At 43.3% G+C, this 23351-nt stretch overlaps 1 protein-coding gene across 3 annotated transcripts in view; it reads right to left on the bottom strand.

The window, feature by feature from the left end:
* VSNL1 (visinin like 1) overlaps positions 1–21982 on the bottom strand; it is a 92347-nt gene extending 70365 nt beyond the window's left edge. Inside the window, exon 1 of one of the 3 annotated variants that reach the window (XM_055809455.1) lies at positions 21786–21982. The gene's annotated coding sequence lies outside the window, so the exon portion shown is untranslated. Of the gene's footprint in view, positions 1–20746; positions 20766–21041; positions 21156–21785 lie in introns of those variants that run through there. The other 2 variants (XM_027790923.2, XM_005240387.3) reach the window with 2 other exon arrangements.
* Between the last annotated feature and the right edge of the window lie 1369 nt (positions 21983–23351).

Here is a 23351-nt window from a genome sequence, read left to right on the forward strand (position 1 = left end):
TTGTATGTCATATTAACATTAGTCTTGGGGAGCTGCAAGTGCCAAGCTGTGAGGGCACATTAACAGAGTGGGGTAAGGAACATGCCTGAATAGCCCAGTGAAATTGCTGGCTGTAACGTTGCTGAGAAACACTAACATGCATATAGGTGTACACATGCAATAAATATGGGCTAAGCTGGTTTTATTATGCAGGTGTGCTTAGCGCACACAGTATTACTATGGCTCTGCTGTCAGACAGACAGGTAACAGTAAATTGACTTTGAATCTCAGCCTCAAGTTGTCCCTCTTCTTCCTTGTCCAGTATTTTCCTTGTACTTTTGGTTCCCTGGCAACATGCTTGACAAACCAGTCCAAGTAAATATGTACCAGCTCATCCTGACTCTTTCTCCCGCCTTCCTTCCCTCCTTCCTTCCTACCTGGCTTTTATTCCTGACCCAATGCCAATTCTCATCATCCCTGGTGTTTTAGTTGCACTTTTTCTTTTCCTTTTTTGGCTTTTCATCAGCAAAAGCAGTGACAGCAGCGACATTCACAGCATGCAAGGTATAGGTAAGGAAAAAAAGAGGTAGGCTTGCTTAAGCTGCAGAGGAATTCATCTAGGCAATATCTTACCGACATTTAAACAATCTTGGCATCTCCAGGCACAAAGATAACACAACCACTCCCAACCAGCGGAGAGGGATGGATGCCCAGGCTGCCAGCAGGGCTGTCAGAATTTCTCAGAGAGGCAGCCGCTGAACAGGAGGGACCAGGGGCAGGCCTCAGCACGTTTAAATGTTGCTGCATACTATACAATATTTGAGGACATTTTATGTTAAAAAACAGATTGTAAAGCTAAGCGAATTAGGCAGCTTACAATTATGTTGTGTAAAGCTTAAACAACCCAAGGCAGCCATCCAAGAAAAAACATGATTTACAGACATGAGATGCAGATGCAGGGAGGAAGGCAAGACTGGTACGAATGTCTCCCTCCCATGTGGGCAAACATGTGGGGTTTGTACATGTATATGTACTCCTCCGACTACCCAACATCACCACAGATTGGTCGGAGAAGAAACCACTCATGGAGAGGAGCCGTCTGTGGGCAGGAAGAGCAGGAGAACCAGCTATGTTTTTAGATCTTAAAGGGTCTTGATGAATCTAATAATATAAAAAGAGGGCTATGAGGAAGAAGTGTGGGAGGAGCTGATATCCCTACAGGAACATATTATTTGTTACATCCTGAAGTAGAAAAAGAGAATTCAAATTACCAGGGAGACAGGTGGTTACTTGTATTTTCTACATTTCAACCCCTAACCCAGCAGGGTTGAGTGAACCTATCTGCGTGACCTTGTAAGCAGGGAAGCAGAGCTCACTGTCCGCACATTTCATCGCCTAGGTTTCTAGGTGGAGGCTTGAGATGGCTTCATTTTTTTGTTTATTTTTCCCAGAACAAATGCAGAAATGAACATGATTCTTGCTGCTGCCAGTCTGCCCCTGATGAAAACTTAAAATGGAGACAGAAAAGGCACTGGGGTCAGAGATGTCACTTGCATTTTTACTTTCTCTTTTAAAAACTAGCTGTACTTCTCAAAAAAAACTTTTCAGAACATCTAAGAAAAACCTTTACTAAGGTTAAGATGAACAATCAGTTTGTTCCTCTGTCCTGTTCGTTAACATAGACCTGTTGCCAAAAAAAAAAAACCAAACCAAAAAGGAAAAAAATCTTAAATCTGACATGCATGGGAAAACCCTGAGGAGCTGCAATCACCCAAACAACCAAGTAATTACTGTCTTGGAAGTTTCCATCAAATTAGTGGCTGTCACCAAATAAAGCCACTCAACAGTCTGCTTGTTCTTCGCTGATGTCATACTTCCACTCTATTCCAGTATCAGTGCTCCAAATTTTCTTGGAAACATTATTTTTCCCTAACTTGAAAGGAACTAGGTTGATTTATGACTCCAAGAACCTGGCCAGAATCCAGAAGGACATCAAACTGCCACTCTGTAACTTAATCTGTTCCCTCAAGTAACTGAGTGAAAATGTTTCTTCTTTTATTATTAATTATGACATTAAGTAACAAAAATCCATCACAATTTTTAAAACTTTTGTATAACTAGGGACAACAGAAAACTGAGCAATTATACTATTAATGCCAAACTGTTTGAAATTATTTCAAAGAAAACCAAGAGGAGACTCTTTTACTCTAACACAGTATTCACAAATTCTGCACAGAAGAGTAACAAGGAAGTTATTACATAGTCAGTAGCTGGGAACTTGGTTAATCCAGGTTATTTCTACCTGGGTGGTATCCATTAGAAATTGGATAGCTAATCTAAACTAGTCATCAAGGCTCCAACAAACAATGGAGAGAAACAGGCATCCAATTTACCAAGAGGCAATTCATCCCATGTTAAAAGTATATATAGAAGATTAGTAGGATTAATTGCTCTCTGGAGATGTCTACTCTTGTTTGACTAACAAGAAAGCCTACACAATTAGTTTAGACTAGACATTTAACTTCTAGGCAGCTAGACTGGAATGAAAAAAAAGTTCACCCCTTAAGCTTGCTGAGCTGACTCTCCCAGTTCAGGGACAACTGCTGAGCCTACAGTCAAGCTACGCTTTGATCCTCATGACCCAAACCTCGGTACTACCTGGGTGGCAAAGTCCAGTGAGGAGGCAGTGGATCTTGGTGAACTTGGACAAAAGACCCACTCGGCGTTGCAGCAGCCCCTGCGCAGACTCTTCCCAAGAAATTCTCTTTCTGCCAATACAACCAGTTACCAGCAGCTCTTTTGGGGTTCAGATTTACTAACAGAAATCACAAAGCTTCACGTTCTGCAATTTCTCTGGCCCTTGTATGGCCATCGTCACACATGTGTTCAGTTAATAAGCTTCTCTTGGATGCAAAATGGAGACTATGCTAACAATTATTTTAAAAGGTATTTTTAATAGATCTGACAGGTTAATACCATTGACTTGCTGACACTTCCACGGGGAATGGCTTAGGCCCAACTGGCTCCAGTCCTTGGTAATGAACATATAGGAAAGAACACAAGCATTTCCACAGTATTACATTTCTGTAACTCTACAAACTCATTTTGTATGAATGTATCAGTAAAAGGCAAGTTTAGAAAATAGCATCTATCTGTTGTTCCATAAAGAATTAGTTGCAACATCCCCAGTGCACCTACAGTGCTTCGTTTCAAGCACCTGGAGATAAGTAGATACCCTGCAAGTCCTACTTCTCCAAACAGCACAGGTCATTTTGACATTCTAAGAGGACTACGTTACTAGGCATCTAAGCACAGTGTAAATTATATGAGTTGAAGTAAATCCAATCACAGCCAAAGGTCCCAGTTCAGACACCATGTAACTCTCTTTACTTTCAGGTCTCATGACATGTTTCTCTAGATTCTTGCTTTTCTTAAAAGAACTGTCCTCTGAATATAGAAACGGCATGCTATCATTGCTAACCTCAGCCTTCGTTAAGCTTCTTTGATTTGCTTTCAACCATGACATATACTCATTTTGTCCTTGCTTTCGCTCTCTAAAGCACTTTATAAAACTTGAAAAAAGGACTGCTTTGTATCATATGGAAAATAACTGTGCTGTAAGGAACAATACCAAGGCTGAAAAGCCTAAAATTAGACCTGCAAGTTTTGCTTTCATTGGCAGTGATGTGTGTGCATTCATATTGTCTCAGTCCTACATTCCACCTCTTCTATTCTTGCTAAACACACTACTTTCTGAAAAACACTGAAGTTTAAAATTAACAAACCTCTCTGATTCAAGGGTATACTGACCTTGATGATTGGCTATTTTGATCACCTTCACCTTTAGACTTTAATAATGAATTACAAGATCCCCTTATTTTCAAAAGCAGTAGCAACAAAAAAGCATTTGCAGAACAAAAAGCTGAACATTTCTGAAATGGTGCCTGGAATAATCCTGCAATTTCCAGGTTGTGGGTTGTTTTTTTTCCCTCCTCAGAAATTCAAACACAAATCTAATAGCTGTATTTTTCTATCCTGAAAGCAAGCTAGCGAGGAGATATGCACTATATAAAGTGGCTGATGCTGGGCAACAAGGGACTAACAGGGATAATTTAGTCGTAACAGGTTAGCATCTATGATATACACATTCTCTTCTCAGCTACATCCATTCAGTTCCCACTGTAGTCAACAGGGGGAATAAATAAAAGTGAAATGTATCCAAAAGGTCAAACTTCATGGATTTTCAAATGAAGAAAGCCACAGAGAGGCTAAAGCGAAACCAGTGCAAGCTACTGCCTTAAAGATAATGCAAGCTGTTGCTAGCGTAGTGTTTATTTTGAGTGTCTCCTCGTGGAATTTCAGGATAAAATATGAGCTTGGCAGTGAGCCTGAAGGGGGTATAGTCAGAGAAGTCCAATTTCAACAGACTATCAAGATGAACTGTTGGGAGTTATTTTACAGGTTTATGGCTATAGCTCACTATATTTGTAGAACACTACAGTATAAATAGCAAAACTACATCCACCACCTAGATACCTGCAGTATGCTCTGACAGAGCACTTTTTAGATAATTAAATACCATTAAATGCACCACAAATACTATACGGGAGTTAGGATATTAGATACAGATTTAAGTAATGCAACAGTTATTTATTCATCAAAAAAATGCTGATGTGGATCTATAATGTAGCACTCGCATTAACAGCACTAAATCTGGGGGTGATTTTCTGTCAGAAAACAGAATTTAATTCCAGCACTGTTACAGTGAACAAGAAGCCAAATAGTTTCTTGGAGTTAGAACCAGGGGAAGTCTAGACAAAGCTGGTCCTGAACTGCATTCAGTGTTTCCCACTGGAAAATCTGTGTCCATAAAAAGTAATGTTTTCAAAGTCAGACAAAGAGCATCTGGAGAATACTATTTGTTTCATCACACTGATTTTGTCAGTGTTTCCTAGTGTTTCCTACACCCTGGAAACTGCGTAGGCTGTCCTTCAAGCTTCACTACTCAAGCTCCACAGGTCACACGGTGGCATTTCAGACAATGTTGAGCTTTTGGAAAAAGAATTGAGGCTGGCTGCATCACTGAGACAAAACAGAGATGTGTTAACTACCAACTGCCTCATGAGTGGGTAGTCATGGCATGGAAACCCTGAGAAAGGTAAATACACCTTTCTCAGGACCGGGAAGTATTGTCCTAGTTCCAACCTCAGGATGAGGTAATTTCTTCCTGGGACAGCTCTTCTTTTATGCCTGATTAAGCCAGGTAATTACCTCCTGGGTTTTGTGGGTAGGAACATTATGTGCAATAAATCCATTTATGGAGCCGTGTTTTCAGTCTCGGGTTTAGCTTTCTATTCTTACATATTGCTTTTACTGCCTTCATAACTGTCATCCTTCAGGTTTCAGTAATTCTTTCAAACGCTTCTAATGATTCAATCGCTACGGACATGCCCATACTTGAGTATTAATTCAGGCTAAAATTGGTAGTGAATATGAACTACAAAAGGTATTCCTGAGAAATTCAAGGTATTAACACTCATCTCTCTCTTATTCCTCAAAAAAGCATTTTTTTTAATATAGCTATGTTTCCAAATAAGAATGATACTTTAAAGTATCTATACATAGAACTATTTCAGGATATTTTTGTCCCAAAGAACATCAGGAACAGGAGAGCTCCCCTATTCACTTCACTACATAAATATCTCTCATTTCACACAGAAGGAGTAAGATCCATGGACCTAGATATTTACAGAAAGAAATTTTATATTACTTATTATTGATTATAATAGATAATCAGTAGTAGAACTGATTGTACTGTGGGATTTTATCAGAAGTTCACTGGAAGGAGAATTACCGCCAAAAAAAATTAATCAAAATTGTTAAAGATTCTGCAGTGATTTGTAGCATCCTTTCTAAAAGATTTAAACTGAATTAAATTTATATTAATCTATTTTAAAAGATTCCCCACAGAATCCTAGAACCCCACAAAAGCTATGCACTTTATAAACTTCATATACTCCATACTGTACCATATAGAGGTTGTGCACAGAGGCAGAAGGTAGCTTTGCAAATTTCTTCATTAATAATGTAGAGAAAAGTAAAAGTTAGGCTTTTCTGAAGCCAACTGACGGAGCAGAGGTAATGGCATGATATCCTGAGTCTGTATCTGAAACTGCTGAGTAAGAAACTTTTCATCAAAGCTCCACACAGACCTGGGGGAAATGTGAGGTTAAGTCGGTGACCTGGGCATAACTGATGCAGGATGTTTATTTCTTAGGAAAAACAGGTTATCATTCAAGCTGTCTGTGGTGTCTTCAGGTCTTCATTCATTTGGAGTGTCTTCATGGTAGGTCCCAGCTGTCATTAAACCAGTGGGTGCTGAGATGAGTTGTGCACTGGACTGCCAAAGAGCCCCAGCTCCTGGGCACATCCCCAGGGCGGCTCTCCCCAACCTGTCCGAGGCAGAGACCTGGTGCCAGCAGGCTGTACCCACACTAGATGCAGAAGCAGGACCCCAGCAGCACCCTCTGTGCTTTACTCCACACCATCCATTCCCTGACCAAGGAAGTATATATTTCACTATAAAGCAGTCTAGACATGAGCTAATATATACACAACACAGACGCAAAGGAGATTATTACCTGACACAAAACCAGAAGAAACCATCTGATAAACTTAAGAGAAAAAATGTAGACAGGTTGAGTAAGCTTGATGCTATTGAACATATTTCTATCACAATCTCCTTTTAGAACAGCTATTTCATCAGCTCACTACAGAAAGGGCTGCTTGCTGCTTCCCTCCAGACATATTCTGCCTTTCCACTACTTGAGGCTTGTTTTTATTCTGGCCGAGTGGAAAGGAGATTTGGAGAAATCCTTGCAGGAATGGCAGAGTGCAGGGAGCTGCCTTGCCTACTAATTGATGCACGCTGCCCAGGAAGAGAGGCAGGATGAGCAGTTTCCTCCTTGCTGGTTTATCTGCCCCCCTGGGAATAAGCAAAACCACAGTGACACATTAAGGCATGTGCTGTCAAAGTGCCTCAGGCAGAAAAATAAGGGAAGTATCAAGTGACTGAGCCCTTTCAGCCAGCCATGGGATGTAGGGCTGCTCCAGCCAAAGCAAAGTCCCACTACAGCTAACCATACCTTCAAATATTTCATTTAGAGTGATAAAAAGTCCCGTTGAATGGTTTGAAGCTACAGGAACAGAATAAAACTGGCAAGTTCTTTTGCTGAAAAACAAGAAGACTGTGGAGTTCTATTTTCAGAACACACACCTAAGCCGAAAAGTTTGCATATGAGCTCCAGAGTCTTGCTACGCTGAAAAAAAACCTGTACAATCAACTCTTAGAGATGGCAGATTTCCATCTTTTGTCTTCCATAATGTGGACTTGGCTGACAGCACTTAATAACAACTTAATGAAGCCTGATGGAGTTGAATTAGCTTATATCCAGCGTATTGGGTGGTCTAGATGACACACATTTAAATATTTTGCCACATTAATAAATGGGAAGTAATTATCACCCACAGTTGGCCAAAGAATTAAGAGATTTTTCAAAGGAAAAACAGGGAACATGCAACATCCGGACCATTCCACATAAAATACGTATCTTCCACCTTCTTCTGCTCTAGTACTTTTTTAAAAAGTATTTTTACCAGGCCTCAGTCTTTACATTGTCACACCCATTCCCCACTGAAACAAGCATGAACAGATAATAGCCACTCCCGTCAATTTTTACTATAGTGACAAATCTCAGGCACAACCCAGAGATTAGCAGAATGTAACTGGTTATGCCTGTTTACTGCACTGTGCTAAGAAATCTTCACGTCCCAGTTTATTCACCATCAAACTGACTTCTAGGTAATGCTTCACATGTCCACAGAGAAAAGCCACAAAGCCTGTAAATGGAATTCAGCTATATATTATAGGAGGGCTGTACCATTTTATAGTCTGCCATAAAGCATACAACCGAGAAGAGGTCAGTAGCATGATTTTTTCTAAAGGAAACTGACCTGGGACCTTATTTTTCAAAAGTACTTTGACAATAGTGTGTGCATGAGAAACCTGTCATATGTGGAGTGCTGCCACCTGTGTTTTCTTATGCAAAAACCTAAGAAGAAAAAATATGTCAAGGACTATGGCTAAACTGATAATTAAAACTGATGTAATGATTGTATGTAAATGAAATATAATGATGTAATTAATCCAATGTAATTAAACCCCAGAGGTAACGGGCACACGCATCTCCTCACTACCTACTTAAGAGAGCCTCGCCGGTGCTCCGTAACCCACTTCCTCACCAGCTGCAGTCCAAGTGGATCATCATTACCACAGCACCACCTGACTGAGACCTCTGCAGCAAAAGCATAGGAACCTGGGAGAGATGTAAATACCTGCTTATTTCCACTTTACAAACATTATAAAATCAGACTGGTGGCGGCCTAATCATTTAAATTTAAGGTATACAGTAATTATTACTTAGTTAATTAATACTTTCATTTAATTTTTACTTCATCAACTACACACAAGCACTTGCTTCTGTAAGAATTTATAAGGATAGCCAGTATTTCTAAACTGCACTCTTTAGCTTCATACCAAGTACCTCAGAGCCAAGAGGAAAGAAGCCTCAGGAACAAACAGGTCACAGGCAGACAACGATTATAACTCTGCATTGGTCCCATTACTCCATGGGAGGATGATTACATACTTATTTTAATCTGACATAATCCAGTTCTGCTGCCAAAAGGGTTATACCCTCCAAAGAAAACCTCTCTCATTTTTGGAAGTAATGCCTTGCCTAATGTTGCCTAATGTGTGTACCCTAGGATCTGTATGGCCATGTGCAAGGCAGGAGAAGAAAACACTACCCATGGCCCTTCACCCAGGAAAAAAAAAAGAGCTCACTTGGGTGAGCTAAATCACAAAGGAATAGGTGGTAATAGGGTAGACAGGCAACAAGAAAAGCTTCTCTTCCTAGCAGGTGCATGTGATTTGGTGATCATCCTATCCCAGCTGGGAAAGGCTGGGCTGGATGGAGAGCTCAGCCAAAGCTGGTGCCACCATTCATCCTCCTACTGTCAGGATCGTAGATTACCTGGTGCTGGGGTAATCAGATGCTGTGTTTCACTCGGGACAGACCAATGTCACACCAAATGTCCAATGGGACACTGCTTTCATCCAAATTTCTAGGTCTGCACCCCCATTCTTTTCAAACCCCAAATGTTGTCACCCACCAGCAGAACTTGTATTATTTGTCTCGCTGCCTTATGCGGGAGACAATCATCAGTATGGGAACAACACCCGAACCGTATGGGCAACTCTTTTGAGGAAGACATTGGCCTTTACTGATTTACAGGACTGAAACACTTGTAGCTTATCAGTGAAAAATTTACACAAATGCCAAATGTTTTTCCACCTTGACTTGTAACAACTAGAAACAGGGATCCTGTTGTTTTGCCCAGACTCTTTCAAATCATCAGTGCAAACTGAGTTCCTCCCATTAAAGGAACTTCACTATAGGGCTATGATCAAGCAAAGAGATAAAACGGTCTACAATTCACTATGAGAATCAGGGTCCTGGTTTCCATTCACTGCTTTGCCATCAATTTTCCAAAAAGCTCTTGGACAAGTCATGTTTCTGCCTTCTGCTTCACCACGTAATACGATGTGAATGAAATCATGTCAAATTCTTTAAATCTGCCAATACTGTAGGTGTTGTATCCCATTCAAAACTGACATCAGCAGTGAAAAACTACATGGCACACAAATACAAATGCAAAACAATGAGCAGCTTGTCGTTTAAATACTTCAAAATCAGGGCCCCAAACTAACAGCTTTTTACTGCATATAAGCAGGATTTTTAAAAGCTGCAGTTCAGTCATAAGATCAATGAATCATATGATGAGAGAACATATAAAGTCTTATGCAAATGCTTCACATTTTATTTTTCAGTCCTTCTCCCCACTTAGCTCAACATCCCAAACACCTCTAGATGAGCAAATTCCCCTGCACCCACACAGAACTCACTGCCAGAGGGAACCTGCACTGGGGGTGTTTCTCTGGTCATTTTCAGGACTTACTTGTATGTGACTTAAACCATGTCAGTTCCCCTTCTTCTTCCCCAACAGCTACATCCATCACTACATCTATCACCCTTCTCACACACTCATACAAGCAAAGTTAGCACAGCTCAGCTCGCTAGCTATTGGCATCTCAGCCAGGTCTCCTCCAAGTGCCTAACTGAGATGGTTTTGCCCTAGTACAGTTCTGATACAGCTTGGCTATCTTTACATCTGAAAAAGCGGTTCAGAGAAAAGTGGCAAAAATCAGCTGGATTTATTATTAAATGCAATGTTTCCTGGGAATTCAAATTTTTCCTGCAAAGTCTCCTCACATCGCCTAAAGAATCATGAAAAAGTGGTGAATCGGTTGACAATTTTCTAATTAATCACCCTTTTTGTAAGAGGCTTTCTGCTCCTCAGTCTTTCCTAGATGCTGACACCTTTGCCTCCTGGTATCTTCAAATGCTATCCTACTCCTTTTCCTTGCTTCCCCCTTCCTTTTTGATTCATTTAAAATGTGTTCTTCCCAGCACTGAAATCCTCGCAGATCTGATCCTGCCTACATCTCTGACATGATTCATGATCACACCTTCTCCTTTTCCCCAAGTCTCATCTCCTTTAGGCTACGAGCTTGCTGAACACTTACACCTACATTTCTAGTCAACCCTCTGTGTTCAAAGCAGCAGATTTTCCCATGTATTTAAATGCACTCACTGAAGTGTTTTGGCGGTTCAGGATGTACTTTGCACTATTCAAATCCATTCCTTGATCCATTTTTTCCAGTAGGGGTCTGACAGATCAGCTTACAGAATGAGTCCCTATAGTTGTATGGCCTTGGACTTTGGTCCAGCTACTTCAGGATGGGACTGATGCAGAAAAGAGATTTCCAGTTCACATTCATCTCTATGGGAATTTTTAATAGTGAAGGAACATCAAGCCATCCTTCCATTTGCTCCTAAATATTTCCTGATGTCTGTGCTTGTCAATAGTGCAGCTAATGCCACTGCCCACTGCCGGCATACATTTCCTTGCACTGTACAACCACACCTAGGTCACTTTTGCTGTAATTAGAACTTTTGCAGCATGGCCAATTATCATAGCACAGTTGACACATGATGACTTTCCTCCCGTACCTTCTGTGGATTTGATCCCTTATTTTTTTGTTTATTCTCCTACATTCGACATTTACATAAGAGTACCTCATTACTCAAGTGTCCAGAGCAATACCACTAACTTCGATCATTCAGAGCAAATTTAAAACTGCTAATTGCTGTGGACTTCTTGAAGGTATTTTCAATGGAAAACAGCAGCACAAGACTCAAAAGGCTACCAGCTGCTGTGTAGGTCTTACGAGAATCAGCAATCTCATAAACTACTATTCTGAGTGACAAAATACAAAGTCACAGAAATAAGGAATGTGTTAGTTATCTCGCACAGATTCAGATGTTGAAGCCCTTCTGAACATATCAATGCTGACAACAGTAAATGGTTGGGTTTACTGAGTAACACTGAGAATTACAATCTCCAGATATCTCTGTTACGTATAATCCCAGAAAAACCTTGAACGTTTCATGATCTCCTCCTTTTACCTGGAGATGAGCTGACATTGATATATTGCTATTGGTCACCGCTAATACACTGCTATTGGCAATAGGGAGATGCATATAGCTGAAATGAGTCACATATTGCAACACCTTGCAGTTTATATGGAAGGAAGTTGAATTTTCAAAGTATCTTTCCCTTTCCTCCTCAGCAGACTATGGAATACAAGATGACCACTAAAACTCAAGCCATAGTTAGACATAGTTGTTTCCCACATATTTGAAATGCATGAAGTTGCAGGATTTTTTTATTTATTTTAAATTGACTACCTGTATTTCACCAACATTAAAAAAGCAACACAAAGTAATGATAGGACCATTCAATACAGAAATACAAATTACTTTACTATTTTATGTTTACTGTGGATTTCTCATACAAAAATTCAGAGCCTTGTTAAATTGTTTTCATTTATTTATAGTTGCGTATTATGAAAAAAATCTACATTCAGTGAAAAATATTTGGAGGCACTAAAGTAACGTATCTCACAAGTAATAACAATTAACTAGCTAACAGTTCTCTAGCTCATTATTGTCTAAAGAAAGCGACTGCTTTGTGACTGAAGAACTCACATGAATAGATTTTGTTAAGCTAATTAAACACCACAGATGTTATGACAAAGTGATATGTACATACTGATAGAAGGACCATTGATAACAGCACATAGAAATGAAAACCGCAGAGTATGTTATGCTAAATTATTGCAACATTTTCAGTCTCCTATATCACATCTTCCCACACTGACAACCCAGAAAAAAAAAAAAGAAATACATGGGCTGTGTTCAGACTACACAGATTCACAAGGAACTACATCTCGGGCCTTGCACTAAGATACGGGGAATTAAAGCACTGAAGACAGCGATTCAACAGACAAAGCAGACAGACACACAGAAAGAACACAGCTGTATTCAACATCTGTTCACACTGCACTGTGACTTCTTACAGACCTCTCTTTGAAAATACCAGTCTAGAAATCTTTGGATACCAGCCCTGCAGTTTAGAACGTGTTCTAGGGTGCACCTACACTGTAGGGTCTGCCCTGCAGCTGGAGCAGGGCACGTGCCCGAGCCAGCCTTTAACTTGCTGGCTTTGCCACTGCAAACTGCCATGCCGGGGCAAAGTAGAACGTGGTGTGAGCTGCATAACCTGCTCAAGGGCAGGATGAAGACCTGAGTACATAAGCCATGCTAAGCGCTGTACTGCTGTGTCTGGCTTGCTGCAGGTACATCATACATTTGGTTTACGGCTAGTCTTGAGTATGTCAGCATACTTCACTCAAAACCCAGTGCCTGCAGAATAAATGTATCCTAATTAGCTTTGCAGAAGAGGGACTCAGTCACTGCTATCAGACATGGATTGGTTCAGAGTCACCTCATGAAATCCCTGAACATGCACCTTGCCCTTCTGCACTAGCTGTAGTTACAGTATCTTGTATATGTTGTTAAAATTTTAAATTTTAATAAAAGTATTTACCCTTATAGCACTGTACGTATAGCTGTACCTTCTGGAATATATACGAAGGCCAGATCCTTGTGTTATGAAGCTCACAGTTTAAAAAACAAACACAAAACCACAGTTAAAATGCAAGATGAAGGAGGCATCCACAGTGGTGAAACATGCACAGCCAGGTATCGTTAAGGAGAGGGAGGCTCTTGGGCAACAGGAGACTGTTGGAGCAAAATCAGGAGACTGTTGGAGCAAAATCAAAGAGAGGAAGCAGGAATCAAAGGCAGGAAACAAGGGATCACTAAAAGCTGAAGGATGAGATAGGACATGAGGCATAGTTAGTACCTGCTGACACTTCAGGATTACATTCTCATGTAAGAGAGTGGGACGCCTCAATGAGTAATGTTCACCTCTTCAACCATGTGGAAATCAGCATTACTTATTGATCTGCATTCCATGAGCACCTCTTTGTGGCAGACACTTGAGAAAAATGTAAAGCACCATAACTCCTTCCAAAATTCCTATTTCACCAGGCAAGAATTAAAATAAAAAACAGCCATTGAACTATAATAGATAAGCACTTGCCCAATGGGTACCATAGGAAGAGACAAGTTTTGTAAACAAAACTTGTTAATGAGGAATGATAAAGGCTGCTTTGTGACTATACCTGAGAAAGAAAATGGAGCCTTAGAAGCTACTTCGCTTAAGCACTTTGGCATTTCAGTAATACAGCTGTTATCATCAGAAATTCACTGACAGAAGGCGGCACGCATTTCGTGCACTTATATGGGAAAAACAGTTTGTGATTCCTTGACTGTCCTCATTTAAGGATGCATAATATAAAAGTTTTAACAAGGTAAAACATCTAAAATTCTGATTGCAAGGCCAAAAAGCATGCTAATCTTCTATTTTTTTTCATTCTGCATGGATGCCAAGGACCGGATTCCAAGCCCACTGGAGCATGCTGCAGAGCATCCTCTGACCTTATGATGTGGCTGATGTGATCAGACCCAAGAGTACCAACACATTCAGGCCAAACGCAAAAAAAAGACAAGCAACAAAACAGGTGAAATACACAGGTAAAACTTTGTTAGAAGGCATTTGAAGATACAGTCCTTTTGTATAAATCAGTCTGGTTTGCAAAAATCATCAGTGCGGTCCAACATTTTATGCATCTAGCTAAAACTCTTTTTCAGGCCATCATACTTTCAAACTGAAAGACTTTTATGCAATCAAAACCAGGTATTTCAAGAGAAAGCCTTTTACACAATTCAAAACAGGTATTTCAAGACCATTCCTTAACATTGGTACTCACTTGTATAATTTGAAAAAAAAGTATACATTTAAAAAGAAAAATGACTGCTTTAAGAAAGTACCATATATATCCCACTGTAATCAAAGAGCATTGACTGGGTATGTGCTGGATATTGGCAATACTTGCACAAATAACTTTTTGCAGCATTATCCATTATATGAGCTGATTTTATTTTCAGTGCTAAGACCTTGAAAAAATGTTCACTTTTATTCTTTTCAAAATCACATTTTTATATATACATACCAACTTCTATTAAAAACCAAAAGCATTTTAATTCAAACTACTAATATCCCAAATTTCACTCTCTAAGAGTCTTGTTACTTTGTATTTCTAAATATAGCAGATAAAGACTAAATATAGCAGATAAAGAATACACAGAAATATGCTGTATTCTAAAGAACTTTTATAAACACGATGTTCTAATTTTAGAGAACTCCATTCTGAATAAAGTCTAATTAAATACACATATATTCTCAAATGTACTCCACAAGAAGGATAATATTTGGCTCCCCTCACTGCTATTTAATTCCATCTTGGAGTGAATGACTTAATATCTACTTTTGAATAAAAATGTTTTCTACTAAATGGAACACTAATCTTTTATTAAACAAATAATTCCCAGTAACTTACTACCTTTGTGAAATTAGTTTTAGATACTGAAATCAAATCATAGGTACTTCATACACACCTGGCTCAACAGCTGACCTATTTAAGATTAATATTCTTTCAACTACTTCAGAGACAGATTGGCTCAAGAACTTGTAATGGAGTCCAGAACCAAGATGCAAGGTGTACGTTTTAACACTAAGGATAATTAACTACTAGAAAATCTTAGGGAGAACTGAGATACATTTTCCATTATCTGTGGCCTTTAAATCAAGACTGATTTTTTCTCTTCCTCAAAAATATGTACCTGTTTCATGAACAGGAGGCTGGATAGAGGCATCACTGAGTCAAATGTTATGGACTCTGCTAGACACTTGGTTAAAATTCTCATTATTCTCCCTTAAAGAGTTAAACATTTATGAATCTGAAAGCTTTCACCTCTGGAACACAACTTCTTATTTAGCTACAAGTTAAAACTAATTAAAGTAATTTTCATCAAAAGGTTTAAAGCTTTATATTTATTAGTCTAAAAGATCTGTAAATCATCATCAGAGCTTGTTTGCTTCCTGAGCGTGCACTTTGACTTGTACAGTGTTGACTATATTCTTCATTGAAGTTTGAACAAGGTAATCCTGTTGGTTATCATTATACTAGCTGATTCAACTCATCAGGAGTTAAATGAAATTCCATCATCTTATGCCTAACTATGGTATGAAAATACGTTGGTAGGGCCAAAAAGAAAAGTCAACATGCCATTTCCAAGTCTTATCATCACGGATCTCAATCTTTATGACATTTCATCAGTGAACTTTGAGAAAGTCTAAATTAGTGAACGAGAAATAGGTAAAATTATTCTTTCTGGTATTTAGTAAACTATAGAGTGGAGCTGCACAAAAACAGTGATGCATTTCTCAAGTCATCAATTACTTAAAATTAAATCTGCTTTAAGGCAAAAGTGATTAAAGATCATTTGAATCAAGAAGTTCAATGTCTCATACGTATTAGTGTAAAAGTGTAAAAATTACTATAAAAATCACCATCAGAGCTTGTTTTTTTCCTGCACATCAATTTAGACTTGTAATACTGATTGTATACATATTACTCCTCAAATGGCTTTGTGATGATAAAGAAAGTGATCTAAAAATTATTTATCTTCCTAATAGGGAATTATTTTATTATAATTATCTTAAAAGATCCACTTGATTACCTCTAATTATCACTTCTCATGATTTCAAAAATTGTAGGTTGTTGACAAACTCATGAATGTACCAAACTCTCACTCTTTCAAAACAGTAAAACTGGGGAAGCTATAATATGTTCTGTTAAATTTGTACAGTCTGGGATTGAAAATGTGACTTAATGGCATTTGTTCCAGGCAGAAAATCTTCAATAACATCTGTAATACTTCCTCCTTTGCCTTTGATATCAGAATTTCAGAATACATCATGTTTAGGTCAAGAAAAGATGCATTTGTTATCTCACTCCCAATGAACACTTTTATTTCAATTAACTGTGGTTTTAACATATTCTGTTCCTTACCCTCCTCAGGGGAATAATCACAAAGAAAAACAGCTTGATATTTTTTATAAACACATCAGTGAAATTAAGTATCAAGTGACTTCTATCTTTTCCTCTCCTTCAACTCCCTCCTTGAGACTACTTACTTCTATCCAGCTTTCAGCTGTGAGACCATGTCTAATAATCTGCCTTAATTTCCTAAATGTGTATTATTGCACTTTGGGTCATATTCATATCTAAATTTGGAAAAGCTCCTGAAAGCAGAGACCCTTTGAATAACGTCCACAGAAGTTTAAAACACAAATTGCAAAAAAAATAACATATTCTTAGCAACTTAAATCATAACTTAAAAAGCAATAAGGATTCGAAGCACTACGTGGAGATTGTGTATTCCACAAGTAAGTATCCTTTTTATCACCTGTTTCATTATCTTTGAGAAGGATTATAGCTATTATTCCCAGAACAATAACATAAAATTCAAAAGGTAAGATTCTCTCTTTCTATGAATAAAGTCAAGAGTTGGAGCTTAGGTAAGAAAGCGCCTCCCTGTGATGGGAGCCCATCTGCATCCTTACATCTTACAGCGCTGCTACATACGCTCATAGTCTTCCCTGTTCATGCTGTATTCCTTTATCAGGCAATGGCTTCGGTGTTGCCGCATCTATAGAGTAAGTCATGATCTTTCCAAGGATTAAGGGAAATAAACAGTGAAGAAGATAATTGGTAAAGAGAAAAGCAATCCAAAGATGCAATTAAGGCACACAAAGATCAGAGAAGAAACAAAATTACACTCCAAAGAAAAGAAAAAGGCCAAGGATATACAGAATGGCAAAAGGTATGCAAATGCAGGTTAAGGTTAACCGGGACCAACAAGAAAATGGGGACAGAGGAAACGGTCTACACTCATTACAGTGAAGTCTGAGTCAAAATTAGGCATGAAGAGTAACAAAATTAAAGTGCAGAATCCGTTGGCAATCAAAACCACTCTGAAACAAGCTGCTTTTCAGACCACTCTAATGACACAGGCTATTTAGACCCAATCCATGCTGGTAAAACAGTACACATTAAAAACAAAGGGATGAAGACCAGTGCTGAAAACATTTGACATCACAGGCAAGGAGCACAGTTTCTCATGGTAAATGCTATGTGTTACAATTCCAAGTACTTTAAAAACAAATTTGCCTATCATATTTTCAGTTTTCTAATCCTCATTTCAGTTAGTCCACGTTGCTGTTTAATTCACAATTAGCGGATGAACCAGCATTATTTGCCCAAGTGACAAACTTCTGAAATCCACGAGAATCTGCACAATTTACAGAACTGAATACCTAAAATACAAGCATGAGGCACAGATATAATACAAAAAAACTCAGGAACACAGAGTGAAGCCAGACATAAAATTGGAATTCCAAAACTGGAAACCAGAATCAGGACAACAGCTTGAAAAGTAAACAATTTTGGAAGCTCCCAGAACAAAGTTCACCATATTCATGTGTTTGTTAAAAGGAATCTATATTCTTAAACTTAGATCCTGCCTGCAGCTATATTGAGAGTACAGGCAAAAGTCAAGAGGGCTGTACCATCCCAACACACTGGAAAAGAGAAGAAATGGAGGTGCCGGACCATGGTACTGTGGCCCATTCCCCATGCCCTCCAGCAGGACCGTGCTGGAAGGCACGTTGGCATCCCCAGTGCACCACCACACATGCAGCAGTCAGCAGGATGTCACACCCTGGGACACACACAGCACCTTTTCCAAAGAACACCAAAGCCAGCTTTGTTGCATTGCATCCATCCCGCACAGCCAGCCTGATCTCTGCAAGCTGAACCGGCAGCCTTCTGTTCCACTCTGCTCTGCCCTGTCCTACACTACTCCATCACGCCCCAGTTAGATTTTGCCTTACCATTCTGGCCAGAGCACATTTTTTTTTTTTTCTTCTTGGTGGTACTGTAGTGTGTATCAGCTATGACTCTACCAGAATATAATACATCAGGGGAATGCACACGGGGAATTGTACAATGGGACTGCATGGCAGGGACATCTCTGGCATTGGCTCTGCAGTTGTGAGGTTATGTAATGCTGTGAGGGTCCGAAGCAGACGTTGCTTGAGCAAACAGCTGATGTGCTGTCAATAGCTGGGCGTTCCAGAACACCAGGCACGTTGAAAAATCAGTGGTGTAATTCTATGTATAGGTATGCATTTGTGTGGGGCGAGGAGATAGGGCAACTGAGAAAACTGATCAAATATTGCGGTTCTATGTCAGAAAAGTTTGTGGCTAAACTCCTTTTAAGCCCAACAAGATAAGGATTCAGTCCTTAATTAAAAAACAGGAATAATACATAATGAAGATTAAGAATGTTTCCTTATTTTTCCTTGACAGCAGCATTAGCCCAGACTACTTTATGCTTTGTTTGAACGAAGCAGCAAAACGTAATTAAAGTTTTAATTAAAATTGATCACAGACCACAAACCTGAAAGTGCTGTTCTAACACTACTGGAAGACTTTTCAACTAAACTGATGTTCTTAAATTGTGTTCTTTAAAAAAAAAAAAAAAAAGCATGTCAAGTAAAAGGATAGTAGTGAAAACTGATGAGTCTGAAAACATGTCATAGAAACAAACTACTAGTGTTCTGAAAGGGCCAGTGAGTATGTATTTCACAAAGACTTAGCTTCCTCACATACTTATTTTTCTCTGAATGTGAGGAATCTGTTCCTTTATCATATTCTGGTTAGCAAATATGCGCATCTTTTTCTTCTTCGTGAAGAGGTGGTAGTACCTCTGAGAGTTGAACTTTCTAATATATGAAGGAAGAGAACACCTATTCACAGAAACACTCGCTACAAAATAATACTGCTAAAAATATTTTGCCAGCAGAATTGTTAGGAGAAGTACCTGTACCTTTTAAACACATCTGTTGACATTAACATCTTCTGTACAAGAACACAGAATTTAGCCTTTTGCAACTTGGCGAAGGTGCTGGTGTGCAAGTAATCACATCTCAATTTTAGTTAAAAGGGCAGGTTTTTCATTTACCCTGTTAACTGCACGGTTTCTTTGTCGGCCGAAAAGCTTGGCGGTGCAGGTCACCGCCGCCCCCCTCCCCCGGCCGCGCTGCGCTGTCGGGCCGACGCGGGATGCGGGAGCGCGGTTCCCCCCGGCGGTACCTGCGCGGCGGGCAGGAGCTCCGGCTGCCCCGACGGCACCCCCACCCCCGCCCTAGGAAGGTGGCGAGCCCCGTCCTACCTCCCAAAAGCCCCAGCACGGGCTCCTCCAGGGGCGGGGAGGGGGGGTGTCTGCTGTTGCGTAAAATCAGGCTCCCCGCTGCCTCTCCCCGGTCTCCGACCACTTCTCCCTACGTCGAAGGTCGGAGCAACCAAGCCGGGCTGGGGCAAGGCAGGGCAGCGTCGCGGGGGCACCTCAGCAGAGGAGAGGCGCATGGGGTTGGGGACAGGACGCAGGGGCTGTGTGTGAGGGGACCTTGCAGGTGGCTTCATGCAAGCAGGGGACCGCCCGGCTGGGGGGTGGGGGAGCGGGGGAGGGGCGTTCCCTGGCGGGGGCAGTGGGGAGGGGGGGACACTCCGAAGGGGTGAGGAAACCCCTGGGGGGAGGGGGGGAAGCCTCGCACCGGGGAGCCGGCGGCACGGGCAGCCGTGCAGGGGGCAGCGATCCGCGGGGGGCTGGCGCGGGGCGGCGGGTCTCGCGGTGCGCGGGGTGTGCGGAGGGGGGCAGCGCTGGGGGCGCAGTGCCGGGGGGGCCCTGCCAGCAGCCCCCGCCGCAGCCGGCAGCGGGACGGCCGCCCCGCGCAGAGCCGCCCCCCGTGTCCCGCCGCGGCACCCCGTGCGCTGGCGAAGCGTGGCCGCCGCAGCGCGGTGCTGGGCGCGATCCGCCGGCCACGCACTGCCGGGAGCCGGCGGTTAAAGAGCCCTTCGCGGGGGGCTTGGGAAGAGGAGGGAGAAGAAGCCCCCCCGGGGCACCGGCAGGCACGCCTCCCGCTCTCCCCCGCACACGCAGCGCATCTCCCCGGGGGCGGACAACTCATCTCCAAGCGGTGCTTGCGCGCAAAGTTGCGCCGGCCAGGCTACCCCGCGGCCGCGCTCCCTCCCTCCGCGGCCGCGCACGCCCCGGTCCCGCAGAGCCCCCGCACTCCGCTCCGCTCGGGTCAGCGCGGAAAACGCCTCGCTTTCCCCCACGGCTGCTCACGATCTGCCTCAACCTACTCCTCCTTTTGTTTTGATCTCTGGAAATGAATCTCTCCCTCCTGTCGTCTCCTTTCCCTCCTCCTCCTCACGCCTTCGTGTGGGAAATGACTTGGATCCCACAGCAGCTTTTGTTACCTCCGCCCACCTCCATCTTCACTCCGACTGATGCCCAAGTAAATAAGCAGGAGCGCGGCCTCGCCACCCCGCACCTACCCCGCCGGCGGGGCGAGCCGGGCGCACCCGCTTGCAGAGGCACCCCAAGGTTCACCCTGCAAGCACCTCGCGTGTTAAATACAAGAAAATCATTGCTTACAGGCAGCAAGAGTATCGATAAAAAGACCGCAAGGACCCGGGAGCACCCCTGCTTTCCCGGTGGGTGTGATGACCTTGCGAGGACTGCTCTTGCTCTTCAGTTTCGCACGGTCTTTTTTTTTTTTTTCCCCTTTTTCTTCCCTACTGAAAAAAAACCCAAAAACAACCCACACAAAAAAAAATCCCCCAAAAACCCCAACCCAAAAACCACCAAACCAAACAAACCCCCACTTATCTCATTGCAAATGAACAAAAGAACACCAAAGACTTCCACTTTTCACCAAAACATTTCCAAGCGCAAACTGTAAAAGCGACTGATCAATGCCGCCTTTTGATGCTGTCGGTGTTTATAACCGGATCGATGCGGGGTTCGGTCTCCTTTTATCTGGCAACAATTCGCGGCAGATGGCTGCGGGCACCGTCCCGCTCCACCCCGCCGCCACACAGCCGCTCCTCACACCGCAACTTTCCCGGTGAGGCTGACCGCACCGCACCGCCCAGCAGCCCCCGCCGCAGCCTCCGCCGCGCTTCATCCCGCCGCGCTCGCACGCACCCCCGCCGCCTTCCCGGCAGGAAAACCCCGCGCGGGGCAGCCCGGGGCTGCCTCGTCCCTCCCGCCGCCGGCGCCCCGGCGAAGCTTCCCGCCCGCACCGAGCCCGGCGGGTACCGAACTCGGCGCCCCCCCCGCCGCCGCCTCCGGCCCCAGCCCCGTTTATGCCCGCGCCGGCGCCCGGGGCGCACTTACTGCAGGCGCCGAGAGCTGTCCGCGGTGCGGAGGAGGGCGCTGGGCCGCGGGGTCCCGCCGGGGTGCTGGGGCCGGAGGGACGGCGCCTCGGTGCGCGCCCGCCCGCCGCTCGCGCCGCAGCTCACTTCGCGCCGCCGCCGCCGCGCGCGCCCCCGCTCCGCCCCGCGCGCCGGCCGCCCGCCCCGCACTGCAGGACCGCCGCCCCGCGCCGCCCCGCGCACGCGCCGCCCCGCGCCCCGAGCATGCGCGCGGCCGCCCGGCGGGCGCGAGGGAGGGGGAGCGGCAGCGCGAGCGCGCGGCGGGAAGGCAGCGCGGGGAAGCCCCGGGGCGGGCGGGCGGCGGCCCGTGGGAAGCGCGGGGAGAGGGGCAGGAACCCCCCGCCGCGAGGGGGGCGGGGGCGAGTGTGTGTGTCGCGCCGCCGCCGCCCCAGCGCGGTGGTCTCGGTGTCACGCCTGGCTGGAGCAAAACGCCCGCGGCGCGGCCCGCCCGGGCGCTGCCGGTGCCTCGTCGGTAGCCGGCACGCGTGTGGCGGGAGGCGGCCTGGCCCGGGGCTGCTTGGCGGCGGTGTGATCCAAGGCGCGAGGCCGCCCGCAGCGCGGGACACGGCCGGCGCCACCCCGCGGTCCCCGCTGCCCTGCGGCTAGTGGCACTCCCGCCCGCGCGCGCAGCCGCCGGTGGCCGTCGTGAGTGTGTGGAAGCACCGGCTGGGCGGCGCCAGCCGCACCTGCGCTGGTGCGGAGCTCTGCCGGCAGCCGGGTGTCAGCAGCGTGGGAGCTGGCGTTAGCGCCTGAACCCGCGTAAGGATGCGCAGCCCTTCGATGTAAAATGCAACCGATGTTGCCCTTCCCTCGCTGTTGTCACTGTCGTTGTAGTTGCTGTTCTGGTAGGAGTAAGGACCTTTCGCTAGACGTTGCACAGCATATAACTGATGGGTAGTCCCCATCTAAGGCAAAGACGTACATAAATGTTTACTTTCACACATGGCGAGGTCTGTCACTGACTGTTCACAATACATAAATTAAGCCCATTTAGCATGTCCTAAGTGTAACACTAGGGAATGCGGATGGGTACAGCAAGGAGGTGAAAGGAGGCCAAAATAATAGCATAGATGAAGAAGATGCAAGCCATGCCCGTTTTTACCTTGCTACTCGTTATTTAAAAAAAACAACAAACCACCCAACCATGAAGATTGTATGATACATGATAGATGGTTATCATTCTTAGTTTATTGTTCAAATGCCCAAAGAATTCAATTATAACACGAACTGATGTGTTAGATATTGTACAAATGCACAGGAAGGTACCATATTTTCAGTTTGCTAATGTAGGCAATTGAATAAGATACCTTTGCATGATAAGTATGTCACTGATTTTACACCCAGAATTGCTTTTTGTGTGTAAGTCAATAATGTTATGATTTTGCACTTTTTTGGCATTTTCCAGTGCGCTCCTCTTCCTTAGTATTTTGATTTTCTCTGTGTGCAAAAATGCAGCCTGAAAATGCTAAAAAAATTAGGTTGGTTCCAGTCCTAGCACAAACAAACACATAGGAGGTGATTCACTTCA

The sequence above is a fragment of the Falco peregrinus genome, chromosome 7 (genome assembly GCF_023634155.1).
Source record: "Falco peregrinus isolate bFalPer1 chromosome 7, bFalPer1.pri, whole genome shotgun sequence".
NCBI classification, from domain to species: domain Eukaryota; kingdom Metazoa; phylum Chordata; class Aves; order Falconiformes; family Falconidae; genus Falco; species Falco peregrinus.